This window comes from Dermacentor albipictus, chromosome 2 (assembly GCF_038994185.2).
Source record: "Dermacentor albipictus isolate Rhodes 1998 colony chromosome 2, USDA_Dalb.pri_finalv2, whole genome shotgun sequence".
NCBI lineage: Eukaryota > Metazoa > Arthropoda > Arachnida > Ixodida > Ixodidae > Dermacentor > Dermacentor albipictus.
Window position 1 is genome coordinate 11,395,465 of NC_091822.1, and position 24,840 is coordinate 11,420,304.

General features: G+C 49.9%; 1 long non-coding RNA gene across 1 annotated transcript; it reads left to right on the top strand.

The window, feature by feature from the left end:
* Positions 1-22,202: 22,202 nt before the first annotated feature.
* Positions 22,203-23,288, top strand: LOC135908850 (uncharacterized). The gene is made up of 3 exons (XR_010566464.2): positions 22,203-22,261; positions 22,340-22,481; positions 23,183-23,288. It is a non-coding gene; the product is annotated as an uncharacterized lncRNA (long non-coding RNA).
* The last annotated feature ends 1,552 nt before the right edge of the window (positions 23,289-24,840 follow it).

Consider the following 24,840-nt stretch of genomic DNA (forward strand, 5'->3'; position numbering starts at 1 on the left):
CAAAGACACGTGGCACTGAACATGCCGGGACGCGCTCGGCGGGGATGCGCCGCGGCCGCTCCGAACGGGCCAAAATGTCCGCCGCTTTGAACGAAGCCCCAGGCGTCAGTTGAATCCGCGCCGGCTACACCGCGCGTCCTAGGTGAAACGTAACACCCCCAATCACGCAGGGGGCATGGCCCGCTAAGCTCAGAAATTTCTTTGAGGGAACCAAATCTTGCGTGCCTGTCTTTGGGAGGGCTGTAAACATTCAATACATGCGTGCTTGTCGTTCCTCTTTGGAGAGGAAGAATAGTAATATAGCAGTGCGCAATATCCGGCTCGAAAGGGTCGTGCAGTATGGCAGTGTATAGTTTGTGCACTAACGTGGCAGTTAACTGGCCTTGCTGATAAGTCACATAGTCTTGGAGTTTGATAGGTATCAGGTGGGGTTCTTGAATTAGGATAGCTGCCGGTGGGTCAGATTCCTGAGATAGTAGGAGATTAAGAGCCGCCTGCTTTCTCCTGTAGCCCCGGCAGTTCCACTGCCAGATCTTTATTCTAGGCTTGGCTGGCATGGTGAGTCCGTATCGGAGGGCTCGTCCACTTGCATTGTACGAGCGAATTTGGACTTATGTCTTTTATCCGCATGTTCCTTCCGAAGTGCAGAAATTGCCGTCTCCTTGTATCGTCTGTTGTTTGCAATCTGCTCTCGAATTTCTTGGAATTGGGCGTTCATGTAAATTGGAAAGGCTCGAAACGCCTCCTTGAAGGATCGGAGTTCTTGGATAATTTGTTGGTAGACCTGGCCTAAGGCAGGCTGGGAGCTAGGTACCTGCTGTGTTTGGCTTTGAGGAGTCGGCTGGGTTACCGGCATTATTGCATTAGTAGTGGCTCACTTAAGCTCTTGGTTTTGGATTGTTAAAGCGCTGACTTGTTTTTTAAGACTTTCTATCCTTTTTGGAGTGCTGCCAACTGCGTGTTATTATGCGGGGAGGACGAGGGGAGGGGAGGCCACTCTGCAAAGCTCACCTTCGAATCTGAGAGCTGACCCGAGGACGTCTTCTTCAGCGCCCCGGTGGTCTGCGTGAGGTTCTTCTTCCCTTGTTGTTTACCCGCCTCCACGTGACTGGCGCTCTGGTTGGAGCCGGTTGCCCGGCGCCTCGAGCTCGAACGGCCGCGAGAGGTGGAACGAGAGTGGAAGACTGATGACGACGCTCCTCGCCATCGCTGTTCAGGCTGCTTCTTCTGCCTCGGCCTGCTCCTACCTTCTTAAAGTTCCGTTGTTGATGCCGCGTTTGATGACGTGGCACTGGCGTTCTTGTTCAGCGGTCTGTGGAATTTCTCCTTGCAGTCCCTTGAATAAGTCTTGTGCAGACCCTTGCACAGCGCGCAAACGGGTGCGCACTCGTGCGTCTCATCTGGACTCGGCGTTCCACAGTTCTGGCAAGCAGCACCCTTGGGTTTCGGGCAGACGTCTGCTCGGTGACCTGGCATTCTACAGTTGATGCAAGCTGCCCTCGTTTTCCGGTAGATGTAGCAGTGGCGCTCTGACCGCCCGTAGTTGACCGTGAATGGAACTTTCTGGCCTGCGAAGAGGATGACTGCCGACGTAGTCTTGCCCAGACGGCGCGCTCCCAGGAAACCCTTCCTTTTCCTCGTGGGAGGCCACTCTTCAGGCCACTTGCTCGGATGACCAGCTCTGGCTGGTGGACAGTGCTTGCCTAGAGATGTCGGCGAGGGGGCTCCCGGACGTCTAGGAGCCCAACCACATTCAAATAGATTCAATAAAGTTTTATCCATCCATCCATCCACCCCAGGATTGTATGGCTGGGTGAGGAGACGTCTTGGAAGATAGAGTCATCACCCACTTCAGGCTTGATATTATGTATTACACCCCTGCAAACGTCCTCTGGCAAAGCAACGTAGGCGGTGACTGTTATACTCTTGCTGTCGAGGTGCAGACTATTAAGCTTGGCGAGGCGGAACGCATGTTCCTCACAGTGAGTGCATATCATTATAATGTTCTGCTGGCTAACAACGCGCATAGTGGGCTTTCCTTGTAGCGGTGTCTAGAGGGCCGCTTGGATCCCTAATTTGAAATCGAAGGAGCGTGAAGCCACAGATTGCAGATCCACCGTGGTTTTAGGTCGGATGATGACCTTGTATGGAAACTTCTTTAAACTCGGTAGACGCGGAGGTCTCGGTGCGGGAGGCTCTCGGCGTTCTTTCTGCTCCGGCTCTTGCTTGGGAGCTGTCGATTTAGCTTGCGCCGCTCCTTCGTTGTTGCGCCGGGACCATATGTTCCAGCCATGGCTGTTGTCTTCCTTCGGGAGATCCTGCGGGGCATCAGCTGCTGCTGGGATGCTGGTACATGACTGAAGTCTATCTCCGTCGGGTCGTAGCCTCTTAGGGAATTCATAGTAGTCGCGGTAGTCATGAGTGAAGCGGGAGCACTCAACGGAGAACGTCGTTAGACCCAGCGTTGCGTGTGTGTGTGAAGTGATTTTTGGAAAGGAAACGGAAGAGATGAGTGCAGCGCCGTAACTGTCTCTCACAGGAGGACACCTCAACAGCACTGCACGGGGAAGGGGGAGTGGGAAGAAAAGGATGAAGAAGAGAAAGACTGGACGAACGTGGCAAGGGGGAAAAAAAGAATGTGAGTGCGGGGCTCACAGCCGCGCTCTCAAGTGCGTCGCATTGCAGTAGTCTAGCAGTGCCGAAAGAGCGTGCTTCACGATGGACGAGTGGGCTGCAGGGAATAGCAGCGCGGTCGCGAACGCCATGCCGCGCATCAGCGGGCATGGCGTTCAGAACATTCATGGCGCAGCAGAGACCTGCGTCTCTGCTGCGGTGAGGCACCCAAACCACTCGGCCGTTAGGGTTAGCGCTCTTCGCGTGGTGCCGAGAAGTCAGACAGTCTTTACCGCCGAGAATATGGCACTCACAGGTTCACTGGTGGTACTAGGAGATGCCAGGCGTTGAAGGTAGCCCGTGGATAGTAAATATACGGTGATCCAATATTGTAATCCGCCGCAATCGAAGATTGTCAACAGAGCCCATGCATCGAACGTCCGCTCTTGACGAACGCTTGAAGCCTGATCAGGAAACCCCTTGACTCAGTACCAGTGCGTCGATGTGTTAGCGACGCCACTCCCGGTGTTCAAGTTGTTGCAGATTACAGGTACGAGGGAACAGTTTCGCGGCGGAAACGTGACGTCGTCGTCGGTGATACGTAAGCGGGGTCGCTGGTGTTCCGCGGGGTCGACGTCGTCTGAGCTCGTAGAAAATGTGACGACGAGGTCACGAACATTAATCACTGCACCGTACTCTCTCAAGAAATCCATCCCTAATATAAGTTCCTTACAACACTCAAAGAGAATGACGAAGGTGCCTAAAGGTTGCACCGGTGATTACTATCATGGCTGTGCATTTTCCAATCGGCGTCATCAACTGGCCGCCGGCAGTTCTGATGTTGGGCCCGGTCCACTTTTCTCAGCCTATCGGCCAGCTTTTTACTTATTATCGAAAAATGCGAACCAGTGTCGACGAGAGCGGCCACTTGGTGGCCGTCAATGCGAGCGACAAGATCGGCGCTGACAGTGTCGGTTACAGGAGGTGTGGTTGGAGTCGTCGGAATTGTAGAGTCGTCGATCGTCGGGGACGGGGGCTCTTGGATATTTAGCCGGTTTGCGCATCTCACCCCCGGAGGTCGCTGCGTCTAGTTTCCCCGGCGCGGGCTAGGGGACCTGCTCCTGGAGGCGTCAGAAAAATCGCGACGGGTCGGTGGGGTGTAACGAGCCGGACAAGGGGAACGCGATCGAGGTGTCGTTGAACCTTCTGGCGGAAAGTTTGTAGAATTTCCGTCGCAGCTACGTGCGGCATCAGACACAGGGTAATTGCAGTTGGGAAATCTTGCATACCCAGCCGCGCGGTAGTGGCACGCGCGGTAAACATGTCCTGCTTCGCCGCAATGAAAGCATAGCGGCCGGCGGTCAGCGGTGCGCCACAAATCGGCCTTTCGAAGCGGGTAGCCGGTAGGGGATTCGCCGTAGAAACGCGGCGCAGCGATAGACTGGCGGCGATACAGTATAGTTGGCGGCGGCTGTGACTGTCGAAAATATGGCGTCGGGGGTGGTGGTGATGCCTGCGTCGTAGTGGTCGACGGTGTCAGCAGCATCGAAGTGGCGGGAGGTGGACGACAGACAGCTTCCGCGTAGGTTAATCGTCGCGGCACCGCCTGCCAGTCGGGCGACGAAAAGGCCTCTCGAACTTCCTCCCGAACGATATCAGCGACAGAAGCCACCGCTGGCGCCATGGGAGAGATTCCGAGCTGCCGGATCTCCTCTCACACAATCTCTCGGATTACTTCACGCAGAGACGTGCTGCAGCTCTCAAGTAGGATTGAAGCATTCACCGGCGAGCTCTTGCGCTCATATTGGCGGTACCGTTGCTGTAGTGCCCGTTCTATAGCGGTAGCCTCCTTGGGAAATTCGGCCACTGTCATCGGTGGGTTCCTCACGAGCCCGGCAAACAGTTCCTCCTTCACTCCGCGCAAGAGATTGCGCAACTTCTTCGGCCATCTCAGGGTCTGCTCGGCGGAAAAGGCGGGCCATGTCTTCTGCAAACATGGCAACGCTCTCGTTTGGTTTTTGAATACGGGATTCGAGTAGGTGCTGCGCGTTGTCTCTTTGTCGGTACTAGTGATCTTTATTCTAGGTTTGGCTGGCATGGTGAGTCCGTATCGGAGCAGCTATGTCTAGCAGCTGCGTGCGGAAGGCATCCCATGTGGTCAAACTTCTCTCCAGGTTCACGAACCACGTCCGCGCGCTGTCTTGAAACGCGAAATAGACATTAGACAGCTTTTTCTGGGAGCCCCAGTCATTATAACTGGCGACACGCTCAAATTGGTCCAGCCAATCTTGGACATCTTCAAAAGCGTCGCCATGGAAACTTTCTGGTATCTTAGGATTCTGCAGCGTCACCTGCGATGGTGTTGCAGTATCCATGGCGGAAGTAGGTAGACGCGTTCCAGCAGGGTCCTGCAAAGGGTTGAACTCGGGCGTCAGGCCTAGCAGGCGGCCACTGCACCGGTGAACAGGAGTTTCGACGGACGAAGGTGATTCCGCTTTCGAGGTATGGGTCCGCGAAGGGGTGCCGAGCATGAGGCAATCATATCGCGCACCTCCACCAGTGTCGCAGCCTAGTAGGAGACGGGAAAGCCGGCGTAGGGGACGTATGAAAGCACTTTATCAGAGCAGTCAACGCGACGTCGTTATCTCTGTTTTTCCACTCGCGCGGTATACTTCAGCGTCGTTCTCATCGCCTGGCACATACCCGCGGCGACCATATAGGATGTGGCAATATTGTTACGTAGGAAGACGCCGACGAAAAGTTATTCGCACTTTCCAGCGCCTATAGGTGGCGCGGAGAACGTTTCAATATGGCGGGGATAGAGGTGATGGAGGCGATACGAAAGCGTGCGCATCTCCAGAAGCTGGCGGCCAACAGGCCTCTGGTATCTCTAAGTGCGATCCTTGACATTGCTAAGGGGACGCAGAGATGCGTTGTAGAGGAAGAGGCTACGTTTAACGCTGGCTATATAATATGGTGTGAAATACGAGAGACGACAAGCGCGGCTGTCCAGTTCGAGTCACTCTGCCTGCAGACAAGCGCCGTGAGAGGCCCGCCGCATACCATAAAAGTTCAAGTCTGCAGTGTAGCCGGCGCCGTAAAGGTCACTGTTTATCTTTACGTTTTGTAATCTATACGCGATGTACAAGAATTGACGCCAAGCAGTTAATCGGTAGCGCTCGGATGTAAACAAAGCGCAGTACCCCCCCATGCCGCAGCATAAAGTAAACGTTGTGTGCATTCGCGACGAGATAAATGGCTCCATGCACCGGCTTAGATGCGGAATGCTTGTTAATGATGCCAGATAACATGTAAACATTTCAGCAGTGCCGATTTACAATATATAAGCGAAACGATTAGGTGTGCCAGCGCGCCCCGTTTCCAGCACGATTAGCGTTTTCGCGTGCTGTAGGGAAGCTCGCATGCGCATTCTTCATCAATGACCGCTTCAGGTACGTAGTCCTGGCACTTGTTTCTTGCAACATTGTTATAGAAGAGATGTTTTAAGACCAAACAAAAATACAAAATCAGAAACGCGTGCGCTCGACCTCCAATCGGTATACACACCTTTCACTACGGCCAAAAATCAGCGAGCGCCTTGTGCATAGACCGCCTGTTTCATTCGCAGACAAAACGACTAAGAACAGTTGCGGAATACGTTCTCTAGTTTGCAATGCTCGCGACGCAGCGTCAGGCACCGTCGCAGAGTATTTGCCGAAACAGCGCGAATGCAGGCAGAAAACTTAGTAAGCGGTGAGTCTAGCGTACTTAAATTTACTTTGGGGATCTAGAGGGAGTTCTTCGGCCAACCCTAGGTCTCACTCTTGCTTCTTGTGACCGCAGCGGGATCTTTTGCGAAGACACGGCGTTTCTCTTCAGCCGCTGTCGTAAGGGCTCGCCACAAAAATAAAATGAAATCGTTTAGAAACAGTCAATTACGCTCACCAAGGTGGCCCCAAAAGAAGTCTTTGTTGAAATGCTCGCTACATACGCTCACTTGCTTTCCGATGCGGAGCTTGATCGCCCGCAACTTCCTCCGTTTTTTTTTTTTATTTTGGAAAGTGCTGCAGGCTTACTTTTCCCACTATTGCATAATTTGTGTATTGTGGCGCGTTGCACATGCGGTTGCTCTTCGCTCGTCCACTGGTATTTTTTTTTTCATATCGGAGAGTACCAAAACGCCAACACAGCTGCAGAAACCGCGTGAGCGGGAAATCCATCACCCCCTCCCGGGTTCTGAAAAAATCCACGCGGCAGCGCTAGCTTATCTAGAAAGCGCGAATATATAAGTATATTTACAAGGCAATACGCCGCACTTGGCCAATAGGTCGCAGCCCACGCTAGCCTCCAATCGTCGTCGTCGTCTTCACCCTGCTCGCCCCTTTGTCATCGCAAATACTGTTCCGTAGCACAACCCCCGGCGGCAAAAGCGCCGTCCCGGAGCGGCTAAACGGCGGACACGGAAGCAGTGTAGTAGGCTTTGAGTCTACTGACGTGCACGACATCACTAAATGCCAGAGTAGAGGACGAGGTTGAACGCACAGGAGCAATTTCGTACGTCACAGGCGTCACCTGGCGCAGCACGCGGTAGGGCCCTGTGTATCGCGAAAGGAGCTTCTCTGAAAGTCCGACGTGACGAGAGAGCGACCACAGGAGCACGAGCGCACCAGGCGAAAACTGTACGTCACGGTGGCGGGCGTTGTACTGACGCTGCCGAGTGGTTTGCGAGGTCGTCAGACGAGTACGGGCAAGCTGGCGTGCAAGGTCCGCGAGGGCGATGGCGTCGCGCGCATACTCGCTTGTTGAGATCGCAGCAGGAGGAAGTGCCGTGTCAAGGGGCAAGGTCGGTTCGCAACCGTGCAATAGATAAAATGGAGAAAATCCGGAGGTGTCGTGCCGGGAAGAATTGTACGCAAATGTGACGTAAGGAAGGGCAATTTCCCAGTCGTGGTGGTGGTCCCTAGTAACGTACCTGGACAGCATATCTGTAAGAGTACGGATTAACTGCTCTGTCAGGCCATTGGTTTGAGAATCGTGAGGTAGCGAGCTTGTGTTGAATGGAGCAGGAACGCACAATGTCGGCGATAACTTTCGAGAGCAAGTTACGACCACGGTCAGTAAGCAGCTGTCGCGGGGCGCCATGAAGTAAGGTAATGTCACGCACGAGAAAAACCGCGACGTCAGTGGCACAACTGGTAGAGAGAGCCCGCATGATAGCGTATCGGGTGGCGTAATCAGTTGCGACGGCTACCCAATTCTTCCCAGACGTGAGAAAGGGACCGAGGAGGTCTAATCCAACACGAAAGAACGGTTCCACAGGGACGGCAATCGGCTGGAGATGACTGGCAGGTAGCACCTGAGGTATTTTCCGACGCTGCAAAGGATCACAGGCAGCAACATAGCATCGGACGGAGCGAGCGAGACCAGGCCAATAGAAGCGGCGGCGAACGCGGTCGTACGTGCGGGTTACCCCAAGATGTCCTGCAGTAGGTGCGTCATGCATCTCAAAGAGCACAGTCTGTCGTAGATGTTTTGGCAGGACAAGAAAAAGATCAGAGCCGTCAGGGAGGAAGTTCCTTCGGTACAGAATGCCGCCCTGGAGGACATATCGGTGAGCGGATGCGTCGGTACGTGTAGAGCGCTAACGCTGGATGAGTACTCGCAGCGATAGGTCTCGGTACTGCTCATCGGCGATGTTGGCGAAGGCAGACACAAAGAAAATGCCGTTGGCGGTACTACTGTCGGCGTCGTCAGGCTCGTCTACCGAGTAGCGAGAGGCAGTCAGTGTCCTTGTGTAGTCGGCCAGATTTGTAGGTGACAGTATACGAATATTCGTGGAGGCGTAAGGCCCAGCGATCAAGTCTTCCTGTAGGACCTTTCAGTGAGCATAACCAGCAAAGCGCGTGGTGGTCTGTGACAACGGAAAAGGGTGGGCCATATAAATACGAGCGGAACTTCGAAACCGCCCAAACTAGGGCCAGACACTCACGCTCAGTGATGGAATAGTTGTTCTCCGCGGGCGAGAGGAGCCTGCTGGCGTAAGCGATAACACGTTCGTGGTCGCGCTGACGTTGTGCCAGTGCTGCGCCAATTCCGTGACCACTTGCATCAGTACGGACTTCGGTAGGCGCAGAAGGATCGAAATGGGCCAGAATGGGAGGCGTTGTGAGAAGGTCGATTAGAAGCGAGAATGCAGAGGCCTCGTTATCACCCCACTGGAAAGGGGCGTCTTTTTTCAAAACCTTCGTTAGTGGTCGTGCTATGGCAGCGAAATTTCTCACGAAACGGCGGAAGAACGAGCAAAGGCCGATGAAGCTGCGCACATCCTTGACACACTTTGGAACAGGGAAGTGCGTAACAGCATGGATCTTGCCTGGGTCCGGTTGTACTCCATTCGCGTCAACGAGATGTCTAAGGACGGTAATCTGGCGACGGCCGAATTGGCACTTCGATGCCTTGAGTTGCAGACCGGCTCGACGAAAAACGTGCACGACTGCTGAGAGACGCTCGAGATGTGTAGCGAATGTTGGGGAGAATACTATAACGTCGTCCAAGTAGCACAGGCACGTGTACCATTTGAAACCGTGAAGAAGGGAGTCCATCATGCGTTCAAAAGTGGCAGGAGCGTTACATAGGCCGAACGGCATCACCTTGAATTGATAAAGACCGTCGGGTGTTACAAAGGCAGTCTTCTCGCGGTCGAGATCGTCCACGGCAATCTGCCAATAGCCGGAGCGAAGGTCAATAGAGCAAAAATAGCGAGCAGCGTGGAGGCAGTCAAGGGCGTCATCAATCCGAGGTAGGGGATACACGTCCTTTTTGGTAACCCTGTTAAGGTGCCGATAATCCACGCAAAAGCGCCATGATCCATCCTTCTTTTTTACCAGTGCAACAGGTGACCAAAGCAGAAGCAAGTCAAGGAGCCGGAGCAGAGGGAGAAGCACGAGCCAGGACGGACGCCGGGACGAGTCCTACCCGCCACTGGGGAAGCAGAACGGGCCCGGAACAAAACAACAGCAGACGAAAGGTGGCGTTAAGGTGAGCTGGAGAGCAGGCCCTCCCAAATCACTATTTCCGCACTCGGATATCAACACTACACAGACAAACAATGAAAAGAAACTAGAGGAGGAAAACAAGGCATTAAGAAAGGAGTTAGAGCAATGTCGCGAAGAGACTAGGCAACTTAAAAGAAAACTAGACGAGCTCATCAAAGAGTTGCAGTGGCAGAGACAGGGGAGGAACGTGACAAACACGTCGGCTCCATCAGTTGAGGACACGCAACAGACAGAAGAGCAAAACTTCAGAGACGAGATCAAAGGTTTCATGATAACAGTACAGAAGCAGATGCACGAAATGCAGCAAAAGCAAGCGTTGCAGGAACAGAGCTTCCGCACCTACGCTAAAAACCAAAATACCCAAAGAACCACTAACGACGCCAGAGATAGACTCTACAATGAAAGGCGTTTCGGACCTGAAAGCCAAAGTGCAAACAATAACAACACAACATGGCAGGAAAAAACCAATTAAACGTATGGCAGTGGAACTGCAGAGGGTATCGGAGGAAGCAGGGCCTCTTGGAGCAGTTCATTAACACTAAAGGAGCACAACCAGACATAATCATGCTATAGGAAACCAACATAACACCCACGCTAAGGGGATACACGTGCCAAGAGAGCGGAAGGACCGCAACCCTCATTAGCAATAAGATAGTAACCATAGCACACAAGGAGATTGAGGGGACAAAAATCGAACACGTGATCACAGAAATCATACCCAAAAAGAAATATAAAGGGAGAAGCACGTTCATAATAAACCTATATAGCCCCCCTAGACAAAAAGATGGAGATTTCGAGAAGCTGTTTGCCGAGGCAGACAAACTAGCCAGATCGAACACACTCATCATATCAGGGGACTTTAATGCCAAAAGTCCGAACTGGGGCTACCAGAAGGCAGAACGAAAAGGACAAAAGATAAGTGACGCGGCGGAAAGGATCAGATGTGAGCTACTCACAGACGAAAACCAACCTACGCGACTAGGGAATAGCGTAAGCCCAGATACCTGCCCAGATCTAACCTTTGTGAGAGGAGCAAGCCAGGTCGAATGGGAGAACACGCTAGAAAACCTAGGTAGCGATCACTACATCATAAGAACGTCAATAGAGGCAGGAACAATCAAGAGAAAGATAGGATTGGCCCATTTAACAGATTGGGACGCGTTCAGACAAGGAAGTCAACAACTAAAGGGAGAGATCACATCCATCACGGAATGGTGTCGGCAGCTCAAACAAATACAGGAAACATATACACATGAAATAGATAGGACGGAGCAAGTACCGGAGGTGGACAAACGTCTGCTTGGGCTATGGGAAGCGAGACGTGGACTCACTAAAAGATGGAAAAGACAAAAGCTTAACAAGAAACTCAAAAAGAAAATAGCAGAAATCACAGCAAAAGCAGAGGAATATGCAACACAACTGGCCAGGCAAAGCTGGCAACAGTTTAGCAGTTCGCTACAAGGTACGCTCAACACGGCCAAAACGTGGCGCACTCTGAAAGCATTAATGGACCCAGGGAAAACAAAGGCAGAGACCAACAAGGCAATCCAGAGGCTGATTCACCAGTACGATGGTACCGAAGAGCAGCTAATGGAGGCCTTGAAAAACAAATGCTACGGACAGGAAAGACCCGAAGAATATAAAGGGGAATATCAGGGGGAAGAAAACGCAGATATGGACAGGCCAATCACACGAGAAGAAGTGAACGCAGCTCTGGGGTCCCTAACCAAAAACACAGCACCGGGAGCAGACAAAATTAACAACTCCCTCATTCGCAACCTAAGCGAGGAGGCGATAGATCAATTAACAATCTACTTAAACAAATTGTGGAACGAGGGAACGATCCCGGAGGAATGGAAACACGCCGAGGTCGTAATGATCCCGAAGCCAGGAAAGAAACTACAGATAGAAAACCTAAGACCAATCTCCCTCACCTCGTGCTTGGGAAAGTTATACGAAAGAATAATCACAAAGAGAATACAGCAACTCATGGAAGGGAAGGAACTGTATCCGCACAGTATGTTTGGCTTCCGAGCAAAGCTATCAACACAGGATGTCCTCCTACAGATTAAGGAAGAGGTCCTAAGCAAAGCACCCAAGACAGGAGAAAACATCATAATGGCACTAGACATCAAGGGAGCCTTCGATAATGTCAGCCACACGGCAATAATGGAAGGGCTTCAAAACATAAATTCTGGGAAGAGGACTCATGACTACGTGAGAGCCTACCTAGCAAAAAGAACGGCCACAATAGGACTAGGGGATATAAGAAGCGAAACCTTTGTCACCCCAAGCAAAGGTACGCCACAGGGCTCAGTCATTTCACCCATACTGTTTAACATTGCGATGCTTGGCCTGGCCAGGGAACTAGGCGAAATCGAGGGCATACGACATGCAATGTATGCGGACGATATCACAATATGGGCCAACCAAGGAACGCTAGGACAAAAGCAAGAGAAACTGCAAGAGGCAGCAAACCGCGTAGAAAACTATGTTAAGGCAAGAGGCCTGGCTTGCTCCACAGAGAAATCGGAAATACTCAGAATTGGAAAGAACCCCACCAAGGCCGAAATCGAAATAAACTTAGAGGGCCAGCTTATAGCGGAAAAGAACATGATAAGAGTTCTAGGAATGTGGCTGCAAAGCAGCGGAAAATGCAGTCACACAATTAGCTTACTCCAAAAATCGACAGATCAAGTAAGTAGGATGATTACGAGAGTTTCAAATAGAAGACATGGCATGAAAGAGGCAGACACGATCAAGTTGGTTAAAAGTTTAGTGGTCAGCAGAGTCACATACTCGCTACCTTACTACTTGATGAACAAGCTAGAAAGAGAACAAGCAGAAACCATACTAAGGAAGGCGTACAAAACGGCACTGCACCTACCGAGGAATACTTCAAACGACAAGCTACTGCAGCTAGGAATACACAACACGTTCAGCGAGCTGGCAGAAGCGCAACTAAACACACAAATAGCGAGACTTTGGCAGTCGGCTACAGGAAGAATGCTCCTAAAGAGACTAGGATACGATACGAAAGGGGCAATAGATCGAGAGGCAGACATCCCAGACAACATCAGACAAACCCTCAGAATAAGTCCAATTCCACGCAACATGGATGCGAACCTACACGCAGCCAGAAGGCAGGCAAGGGCAGATTACGTGGAAGGCCACCTGGCAACACAGGAAAACACGGTGTACACGGATGCAGGGCTATACCCGTGGGACAAGCACACTAAAACACACAGAGTAGCTACGGCTGTAGTAGACTACATGGGAGAGACAATCAGCTGCGCAACCATAAGGAATTGCACGGTAGCGGAGGGGGAAGAGGTCGCCATAGCGCTTGCAGCGACCGAAGGCTACCGAAGTAACACATCATTGACCATATTAACAGACTCCAAAGCTGCATGCAGGCATTACATGCAGGGGAGAGTCTGTAAAGAGGCCCTGCGAATCCTCCTCGGAGCAGGAACCCTCGGAAATAAAGTGACACACAAACTTTTCTGGATACCGGCCCACACCGGGATAGAAGGGAACGTGAGAGCAGACAGTCTAGTTCGCGAGATCACATACCGAGCTGGACAGATAGAGCCTCTCGAGAACCCTACAACGGTGGAGCCGACGTGTGCGGAAATATTAAACTACTATAGAGGGCAGAGAATCAAATATCCTCCGCCACACACACTACTTACACAACAGGAAGCAGCCGACTGGAGAAGGCTACAAACCGGAACTTTCTATAATCTACACATATTAAGTAAAATGTACCCGACACAATACAGAAACTCCTGCCCATGGTGCGGAGAAATACCAACTCTTTACCACATAACATGGGAATGTAAGCATAACTACACATTCCATAAACATAAAAACCCGAGTGCGGAGCAATGGGAGGGCCTGCTCACCAGCAGCGAGCTCACCGCCCAAAGGGCGATCGTGCAGCACGCGTGCGAAGTGGCCAGGCTCAGTGGAGCCCTGGAATAGGGGCACACCCATGCTGAGAAGCCAGGCAGCAAGCGCAAGACGGCTCACCGCTAACCTCCTTGATAGAACCAATAAAGTTTTTCTCTCTCTCTCTCTCAATATTGTTCTTGGCAAGCATATGGCAAACTTCGGAGTGAATAACTTGACGCTCAGCCGGTGATACTCGATACGGGCGGCGATGAATAGGAGGGGCATCGCCGGTATTAATGCGATGTTTAACAGCTGTAGTTTGGGCCAATGGACGGTCGTTAAAGTCAGAAATAAAAAAAGGAAAACAGAATGTGGTAGAGCTCACGAGCTTGCTCGGACGGCATGTCGGGTGCAATCATTTTCTGTAAGTTGGCGATGGTACAATTTGCCGACTGCGATGGTAGAGGAGGATCGGCTGAATTGCCGTCTACTGCAATGGATGCTACTGAGTGATCCTCGAATGAGCAAAGCTGGGCCAGAGACATCCCGCGTGGCAGCACTTGTGTCGTCAAGCCAAAGTTGACCACTGGCAGGCAGATGCGATTCGCCGTAATAGATAAAACTGCATGAGGTACTGTGATCCCGTGTGTAAGGAGGACGTCTTGCATAGGAGCCGCGATGTAGTGACCGTCGGGGACTGGTGGGGTGACACGAAATCAACGCAAGTCAGTGCCGAAGGTGGCAAGCGAACGAAGTCGACGGAACTGAGGCGACTGGGGTATTGTTCAGCGGGATCCAGAACAGGCAGGCCAAGGCGGAGAGTACTGGCGGAACAATCGATGAGAGCAGAAGTCTAAGCCGAGGATGATGTCGTGGGGACAGTGGGCGATGACTGTGAATAGCACGATAGTGGAGCCATCGGCGATGGAAACGCGGGCTGCACACAAACCAATTACGGGGGCTGTTCCGCCATCGACGACACGGAGAACAGGCGTCGTGGCGGGCGTGATTATTTTCCTCAGCCGGTTACGAAAGTCGGCGCTCATTACCGACAAATGCGCCCCAGTGTCTATGAGAGTAGATACAGAAACACCGTCGACTTGCACGTCAAGAAGGTTCAGATGAGTGGGCAACGTAAGTAGATGATTTGGCGGCGTAGGGAGCAATGCATCGTCACCTCGAGACGCTGCATCTAGTTTTCCGGCTGGGAGCGGCGTACGAAAGGAGTCGGCGAATAGGAGCGACGGGGCTGGGGGGAGCGAGATCACCGTCGTTCGGGCGAAGGCGAACGAGAATAGGGGCGGGGCGGCGAAGGAGAATCTGTGGCGGCATTGGATGGATGGATGGATGGATGGATGGATGGATGGATGGATGGATGGATGGATGGATGGATGGATGGATGGATGGATGGATGGATGGACGGACGGACGGACGGACGGACGGACGGACGGATGGATGGATGGATGGATGGATGGATGGATGGATGGATGGATGGATGGATGTTATGAGCGTCCCCTTTGGAATGGGGTGGTGGGTTGCGCCACCAAGCTCTTGCTATTATACTGCGTAATGTCCTACCTAAGTTAAACAATAAAAAATAAAAAAATAAACACTATGAACTCCCACACCCTCATTTTCTGATCCCCCATTGCTAACTGTGCTTTTGTACGTTTCCGTTTTTTGTCGTTTCCCTACTTTTCATCCATCAATCCTCAAATCGCCTCTTACTAATGCCTATTGCGGACATGTTTACTTTTCCACTGCTCCCGCTGAACCAAGGGCTTCAAGGAGACCAGTGGTGCCTAAATCGACCACTGGGTAGACGTCTTCACATTCTAATAAAAGATGCTCCATAGTTTCCCTAGCTTTACCGCAGCAAGCACATGCTTCTTATTCTTTCTTATATATCGGATTATAGGCGCATGTTCTAAGGCATCCCGATCTCGCTTCGAAAAGTAATGAGCTTCCCTTTGAGTTATCATAAATTGTTTCTTTTTTGATTTCCTCTTTTTCCTCTTAAGTAGTTACTCATGGCAGGTTTCCTTTCTATTGCCGCATCCCATGAGATTATTTCGGCCTCTCTAACTTTCCGCTTGACCTTCTTTGTTGCTGTGTTGCCCACCCTACAGACCGCATACTTGCTGGTAAACTTCCTAGTTCTTTTCCTCCACTGTGAATCAATGTTTTGCCTGTACAGATACCTGAACACTCTCCCAGTCCATTTACTTTCTTCCATATTCCTCAGCCGTTCTTCATACTCAATTTTACTGCGAGCTTCCCTCACTTCAAAACTAGTCCAGCCCATATACCCCTGCACAGCTTCATTTGTAGTCTTCCCGTGAGCGCCCAATGCGAGGCGACCCACTGACCTTTGGTTCCCGTCGAGCCCTGATTGTACCCCTGATTTAAAGCAAACAACCGCATTTCCAAAAGTAAGTCCTGGAACCATTACGCCTTTCCACATACCTCGTAGGACCTCGTACCTATTGTATCCCCAAGCGCTCTGTGCTTCATTATGGCTGCATTTCTCTTCCCCTTTACTGTTATGGTTTTTTTCCTGTGCTTCCATATATCCATTGCCTTCGTTTATCCATATACCAAGGTATTTATATTCTGTTATCCGAGGTATTTCTTGGCCCTGTATCTCCACTGTCTGTTCACTGTTTTCATTGATTACCATAACACCTGATTTTCTAACACTAAATTTCAAACCTAAATTGTTGCCTTCCTGTCCACAGATATTAGCGAGACGTTGCAAATCACTTTGCTTGTTAGCGAGCAACACAATGTCGTCCACATAAAATAAACCTGGGAGTTGCTGCTCTATTACTGTACCTGCCAGTTTGTATGAGAGATTAAACCCGATATTACTTCCTTCTAGCTCCCTCTCCATCCTCACCATGTACATCATAAACAGCAGCGGGGATAAAGGGCACCCCTGCCTCAGTCCCTTGTTGATTTGAACTTTCTCCGCACTTCTCATCCCTTCCCATTCAACATTCAACGCAAACGGTATTTTCTAGGTAAAGCTCTCTCAAAAGCTGTAGACAATCGTTACCTAAGCCTTCCCCTTCCAGAATATCCCACAAAATGTTGCAATCTACGTTGTCGTATGCTCCTGTAATGTCCAAAAAGGCCACATACAACGGTCTGCTTTCTGCTTTTGATATTTCGATACACTGAGTAAGAACAAACAAGTTATCATCCAAACGCCTACCTATTCTAAAGCCATTCTGAAGCTCTCCCAAAATGTCATTATTCTCTGCCCATGCTTGAAGCTTTAGTTTGATTGCCTGCATTGCTAGCCTGTATATTACCGATGTAATGGTCAACGGTCTATACGAGTGAATTCTGTCTTTCTCCCCCTTACCTTTATAAATTAAATTCATTCTACTTTGTCGCCAACTGTCTCGTATTCGTCTATCTTTTAAAGTTTGGTCCACTGCTTTCACCAGAGCTTCCTTACTTTTTGGTCCCAGTTCATTTATCAGCCTAACGGGAACCTCGTCTAGCCCTGTGGATGTGCGCTTAGGAATTTTCTCTTCCGCTTTCTTCCCGTTTAAATTTGTCAGCACCAGCTCCTTTTCCACTTGGGTCTCTTTCATGCTATTTTTTTCCTCAAGTACAACCTCGTCATTGCCTTGGAAGGATTCGGCTGTTGCGTTAGACTTTTTCTCCCGGTATATTTCCCATTTACTGGTTACTTCATCCTGTGGAAACTGCGCCTTCTTTGCCTGCCTGTGCTCACGAGATGCTTTCTGTCGTTCGGCGATCGCTTCTCGTATCTCCTTGTTCCACCAGCTTTTCTGTTTCTTTTTTCCTTTCCAACGAACATGTTGTTTCTCTTTCCGTATTTCTGTCGTTATTACACTTAGAAGCTCACCATATTCCCACTCCTTACTTGGCCACTTGCCAAGTTCTTCTTCAACTCTAGTGACTATATTTGCTATTTGTTCAGCTTTCAAATTTGGACTGGCCATTGTGCTTTCCTTGCTCTCTTTCCCAACTACATATCCCATTTTCAAAATGATGCGTTTATGGTCACTCCCTATGCTGCTAAACCCTTCCTCATCGATGACCATTTCTCTCAACTTATCATGAATTCCTTCTGTCATCAGACAGTAATCAATGGTCGATTGCCGGTTTCCCACTTCCCACGTAATCTGTCCTTCACACTTAGGCCCTGTATTCACGATCACGAGGTTATGTTGCTCACAAAGGTCTAGCATTGACTTCCCGTTATTGTCGGTATAGCCATCTAATTCCTGTATGTGGGCATTCGTGTCACCTAATAGGACAATTTCAGCGCCATTCCCGAAACCCTTAATATCAGCGCTTATGCATTCCACTAACTATTTATTTTTCTCTGTGCAATTTTTTCCGGTCCACAAATACGTAACTCCCAGCCAAGTTTCTTTGCCACTCACTGTACCTGATAACCAAAGATGCTCTTGTCATTGTGAATTTACTCTTTTCCATTTGGCTCCCTGATGGATGAGCATTCCGACTCCCCCTCCCTTTCTTTCCGACTTAGTTCTGTCGCACCCTTCCCATACATAATTTTCAATAACTGGCGGCTCTTCTGAGTCTCTAAGGTGCGTTTCTGTAACAGCATACACCCCTATTTGTTCTCTATGTAACTGCTCCTCAATCTCTGCCCACTTTTCCTTTCTTCTGCCGCCCTGCATGTTTATGTAGCCTATTGCATGGCGAGCTCTTGTTCTTGCTTTCCTCCTTTTTCTCTTATCGACGGCGATGCTCTGCTGATGTTCCCCTAGGAGACCTTCTTCATTACTACCTACTCTGAACTCCTGAGCGCCCGCGGGCACCCTATAAAAGCAACAGCGCGACCCCCAAGTCGCCAGCCCACTTCTCGTGCTAGCCTGTAATTGAAGTGGATCCCATCTCGTTTAAAACCACCACACCTTCTCACTTCCCTGTTTACTTCGACAACCTCGAAGCCCTTCTCTCGGCTCATTTTCCATATTTCCTCATTGGCAGCCATTACGGCTCTTTGTACGTGACTGTCACGCACAGGCACCTCCGGCACCGTGCACACCACGATCTGCACTTGAGGGGATAGCTCGCGCAAGTTGTCCACCCCCTTCGCCAAGCGCTGGGCTAGTCTTGGCGCTTTCCTGTTTAGGACGTCATTTAGCCCACCTGCTACTACGACAAGATTGCGTACGTGGGCATTTTCCGTGAGCTTTTCTTTTGCTCGCTCCATGACAGCACTCAGTGTCCGCCCTGGAAATGTGCCCGCCGCCACTCTTTTGTCACCTTTCGCCCTCTCCACAATTGCTTTTGAGCACCCAGCCATGTTTGAGTCGCCAGCGATAATCACCCTTTCACTCTCTCCTACCCCTCCCTGCTCCCCTATGTCCTTTTCCGCGTGATTCTTACTCGACAAAGGGCATTGTCCCCTGGGCTCCTGCTTTTTCCGCGTGGCCTCAAGGTAGGTGCCGCTCTTTCTAGCTTCCTGTGGCTGCAGCGTCGCCTCACTCGGGGCGTGTTGCGCTGCTTCACTATAGCTACACCGATTCACCGGTGGCGAGCTGGCGACCGCTTGCTTTGGCTCCCTGCCTCCCACTTCGCCTGTAGGGTCTACCCTACTTTCTGAGTCTTTGCCACCACTTTGGTGTCCTGACCCGACATTCTCCGCTGCACACGTCTCAAGTGCGTCGAGCCGCTTTTTCAGTTCGGCGCTCCTTTCTCTTCGTCAAGCTCGACCACGGTCCTTACTAACTGCGCGGCCTGCACCGCTTCCACCTTGACCAACTCGGCGACTTTCGCCTGCAAAGCTACCCGCTTTTCCCGCTCCTCCCTCAGGTCTGCTTTCAGCGCTTCGAACTTGGCTGTCCAATTTCCTTCCAGTTTTTGGACTGCTTCCCTGACCCCTTCGCACAGCCTGCACGTAAAGCTAGACTCCTCCGCGTCCGCTAAGCTCTGGAAACTGGTCTCGTCGAGGGAGCACCAGCGCAGGCACTCGTCGCACTGCACTTGCTCCGCGTCCCCCGCGGCCTTCCCTTTCTTCGGTTTCATCGCTAGGCCTATGTCCTTAGGCTCAACGAGCACGTCCGCCAAATCACTCACACAAAGCCAACCTCGACCACTATCCCAAACAAAACTAAAGAATTATCACTCCCTACTCCATGTAAGCATCCGAAGAGCTAGCTGAAAGAATTAAATAAGCCTACCAAATAGGTCCCTCCTACCACCTAGGCCTAATGGGGGAGCAGCCAGACCTAGACAAAGCCGGTACGTTTACTCACGCGTTTACTACTCCTACCAAGAATTCAAAATTTGCGCCCCTACTCCATGCAAAAGAAAACACTTCAAAACACTACCTAATAAAGATAAAAGAGTACTTAACTACGAACGAAGTCGCTGAAGCCTCGGGCACAGGAGCGTCCGCGAGCCACCTAAAATAAAACTGTTCGCTCAGCAACTACTGCAACGCCGCGACCGGATATTTTGATTGCTTTCTTGGTTTCTCCCAGCTGATCATCCCATCTTGCTTGGGAACACAGGCCTTAATACGGTGACTGAAAGTTCATCGTCATCAACATATGCTCAATTATAAATAATAACATCAGAACATTGCCTCCTTTTGCTAGATGCCTGCGGAATGGCTCGGCCTCCCAGGACAAATATTCAGCATGTTCAGCGCCCCTAGCAGAAAAAGCCCAAATTAAAGTGTGCGACTAATTTACAGTAGCTCCACTTGCACGCTTACGCTGAAACGCGCCTCGATTGATTTTTCGCCCTCTGTGGCCATTTGTTGAACTTGAGAGTGTGCGGGGCCTGGGAAAACTCGCAAGAAATGCCCATGAATGCCTTGCGCGAACTGGCGAGATTGCAGGCTTGCAAAGGAAAAAATGTTTGAAGGAAAACATTTGTGAGAACACAAAACCAAAAATATAACTTTTATGCTATTTAACACCAAGAGTATTTATTTAAAACGATGAATGAAGCATTTTTTACCTTTCCTGCTTTGAGTATTCGTGCCCCAGGCCACGGTGGAAGATAGGCTAGGTGAGAGAACGGAGCGCTGTCAGCGCTCTGTGGAAAGGCGCGGGCGGCGTTCTGGTAACTCGGCGCGACGAGAGAGGGCGCGCGAGACTAGAGCCCGCTAGGGTGCCTCGATGCCAGTGACTCTATGTATGACTCTATGTATGCGGACGATATTGTACTGTTAGCAGATAGCCAGGAAGATTTGCAAACTCTGGTTAATTACTGTGGGGACGAAGGAGACAGTTTAGGTTTCCGTTTTAGTGCAGCTAAGTCCGGTGGGATGTTTTTCAACGATACAACTGATCAGGAGCTTACAATACAAGGCCACGAAATACCCCGAGTGGCCGAATACAAGTATCTCGGGGTATGGATAAACAAAGGGCAGATGTACACGGAAAAGCACGAACAGTCTCTAATAGCAAAAGGGCGAAGAGATGCCGGGATAATGAAACATAAGGCATTGTGAGGTTACAACAGGTATGAGGTACTGAGAGGCATTTGGAAGGGAGTAATGGTGCCGGGGCTTACTTTCGGGAATGCGGTCCTGTGTTTAAGGGCAGAGGTTCAGTCGAGACTAGAAGTAAATCAGAGAGCTGTGGGAAGCTTAGCACTAGGTGCCCGCGGGAAAACCACAAACGAAGCAGTACAGGGAGATATGGGCTGGGCATCATTCGAAGCACGGGAAGCTCAGAGTAAAATCCTATACGAAAAACGTCCGAGGAAATTGGATGATAACAGGTGGGCAGCTAAGGTGTTTAAATACATATACAGAAAGAGCGTTGACTCACAATGGCGGAAAAGAACTAGGAAGCTAACCAGTAAGTATGCCAGACACGAGGACGAAAAAGGACAGAGCATTAAACGACAGGTTAAAAATGCGGAAGGTAAAAATTGGATAAATTCAATGGAAAAGAAGCATAGTGTAGAACTATATCGATACTGGAAACAGCAGATCAGGAAGGAAGCATTTTATGATAACTAGAGGCAGTGCCCTACTCTTTGAAGCTAGATCAGGATGTCTTAGAACGCGGAGCTATAAAAAGAAATTTAACGAAGCAGAAGACACATGTACTGTGTGTGGTAAATATGTAGAAACAATGGAACACCTCATACTAAAATGTGATGGTATCAATCCCGATGTCGATGCGGCCACAGTCACCCTTCCTGAGGCCCTAGAGTTCAGAGATAATGATAGTCATGTAAATAAATGTGCGGTGGAAATTAGCAAAAGGCGATTGGAGGATTGGTGGCTCAAAAGCAGAGAGGTGACATAAGGTTAAAAGGGTAGGAAGCCGTATTTAAAGAAAATCGAGAAATTCAATAACGCACAACACAGATAAAAATAAAAGGCAAAGTAAAAATCTCAGCATGGTGGCGACTGCCATCGCCCCGTTTCAAAGGGGACGCTCCTACCTTCCATCCATCCATCCATCCATGTAGTGCCCGCTAGTGTTCCTGTATATGCTCCCGCAGGGAGCAGAGTTGCGCATAACTTTTCTGGCGCCGCTCACACCACTATTCGCTGAGCGCGAGCACGGGGTGCAAAATGACGTCAATTGATCAACTGCGCGCTCCGAAGCCAACTTTACGGAAACGGCGCCGACTCGTTTTTGTTAGTGCCATCGAAATTGCAGTCAGCGGACAGTCGAGCGCGCGTAGCAACGATCGGCTCCGGGTCGCAGGTACGGTATCCGAGGATATTGAGTTAATGGCTTTGGCGAAGCGCTACGAAGCAGATCATTTTGACACTTGTATTCCAGTATGACGGGTTGCAGTGCACCAAACTGCGCAAATCGCACGGAATGTGACAAAGCATTTTACGCGGTGCCGTGCGGATGGACGAGACCGGCCGGCTCCGAAAGGGACCAGGATATGCGAGGTCCGTTCGCCTTGTTTACAGAGGTGAGTTCGGTTTGTTTACCCTAAAGCGGCATTTATCTGAAGTAACACTCCTGTACACGCTGAAATGCGTACGCCTGGTATGAGAGGTTAATTCACTTGTGCAATTTTTGGAGTATATGTGCAGCGCGACACAGACGCGGTACAAAGAACGGCTGTGTCGCGCTGCACATATATGCCCAGAATGTTAACTTACCAACTCGCTCAATTCGCTTTGTTGCTTGTACGATTGTTCTGACTATGCGGCTCCAGAAAAGTATGTTCAGAACAGAGCAAATACTAGCGGGTACAATTTGCGCGCGCTGCACCCTGGCTTTTCTATGCTCCGTTTTACATTTTTGACGGCGTTCTCATTTTTCATGTAAAGTCGATTGATGTACTGGTGTTCATTGTTTTGTAGTAAGCGAAAACACCGTGTGCTCCTGCTTATGAGACAGCTGCGATAGCTGCAGCATTTACCGCCCGCAATATGTTGCTTGTTCGATCAGCCTTAGTCGACGTGAGGAATGTGAAATTATTTTTGTACGTTTAATAAGCGTTGTATTACAGTAAATTAACCTGAGTAGTATGAAGAGATAAAGAAAAATGTGCTGTCATATTACAGTTTGCAATGTGTTAATAATTACTTCGCCAGTTTGTCATCTTATGGGATTATTCCAATAAAAATAACCTGTTGTTACTCTTAATAACATTTGCCTTTCCAGTGGCTTTGAATTCTGCACCCCAAGGCTCCAAGAACCAGTACTCATCCCCTGCTGCCACCAGCCATTGCTCATCCATTCCCTTGTACGAAATGAATTTCATCTAGAAGCTCGTACATCTTGAATCTTTTTCCACTTGCAGATCTGCTGCTACGAAGCAGCTGTTAAGTTTGCTGTATGAACCGTAAAAATAAGCTTTGCATAAGATGTGTGCATGTGAACATTTGAAATGCGTTTAAATTTACGTGTCAGCACCGCATATATCGAAAACGTGCAGCTGCTGTGAACGACGTTTAGTGATGAATGACGGTCAACGGCCAATGACATAATTGCATGGTATGATAGTTCCGTTGGCGACAGTCATTATTCGTCTCGTTTCGGCAGCCAAAATGTGCTTACATAATTGTCTACCACACGTGTGTGTAGGTTTCGTTAAACATCCTTTAAAACACTTCTTGCCTTCCGCCTCCGCGAGAGAACTTCATATGCATGCTGAAAAACATTGCGCCGCTTTTTGTTGCAAGGTATGCGCGTTGGCACGCGAGGCTTTTGAGCTGTTCGAGCCACGGGCGTAGTCAGGATTTTATTTCGAAGGATCGAGGGGGGTCCTATTCTTTATATGTACATTCGTGCGTGTGTTTCTATATGTGCGTGTATATATGTGTACACAAACTAAAAATTTTGCGGGGTTGGCACCTCTCCGGCTACGCCAATCGTTCGAGCTTAGCCTGCATTAAACAGCGTCATCTTGCTCACCGCTTGCGTACAGTTGCCGCACGTAGCTCGCGACCAGCAGGCAAAAAACCAAAGGGAACACCACGCGGCATTTGCCTCCTACGCGCGGGAGGAGTGGCTCCACTGCAGAGCTGGGTCATAAACCGGACCTATGCGCAACTCTGCTCCCTGCGGGAGCATATACAGGAACACTAGTGCCCGCTTTGCTTCCCGCTGGTGCCCGCACGCCTGCCAGTGGGATAGACAAAATTCCAATCAAGTTAATGAACTTGGCCCAAGAAGCAAGGACACGCTGATAAAAGCATTGGAGGCAGTCGCAACAAATAAGCGAATTCTGCACAGTTGGAGATAGAATAAAATGAATTTGATTTATACAGGGAAAGGTGATAAGAAGAACATAAAATCCTTCCGACCAATTACCATAACATCAGTTATATATAGGCTGGTGATGCAGGCGGGGAAATTAAAAATGCACTCATGGATAGAAAGTAATAGAATACGCTGAGAACTTCAGAACAGGTTCAGAAGTGGCAGGCGCTTACATGATAGCCTGTTCGTGCTTACCCAGTGCATAGAAATAGCTAAGGCGGAAAATAGACCTGTGTATTTAGCCTTCCTGGACATAAGCGGTGCATACGACTACGAGAACAGGGAACTCCTGTGGAACATATTAAAAGATGAAGGTATAGGTCATGAGGTAATTGATTTTCTACAGGAAATATATCGACAAAATAATGTTAAAATAACATGGGAAGGAATTAAGAGTACGACAACTGTCGAGGTACACAAAGGATTAAGGCAAGGTTGTCCTCTATCACCGCTGCTGTTCATGCTTTATATGATAGGTATGGAAAGAAGGTTACAACGAAGCAATCTAGGGTATAATCTGTTGTACAGATTAGGCGGAAAGGTTGTTGAGAAACGAC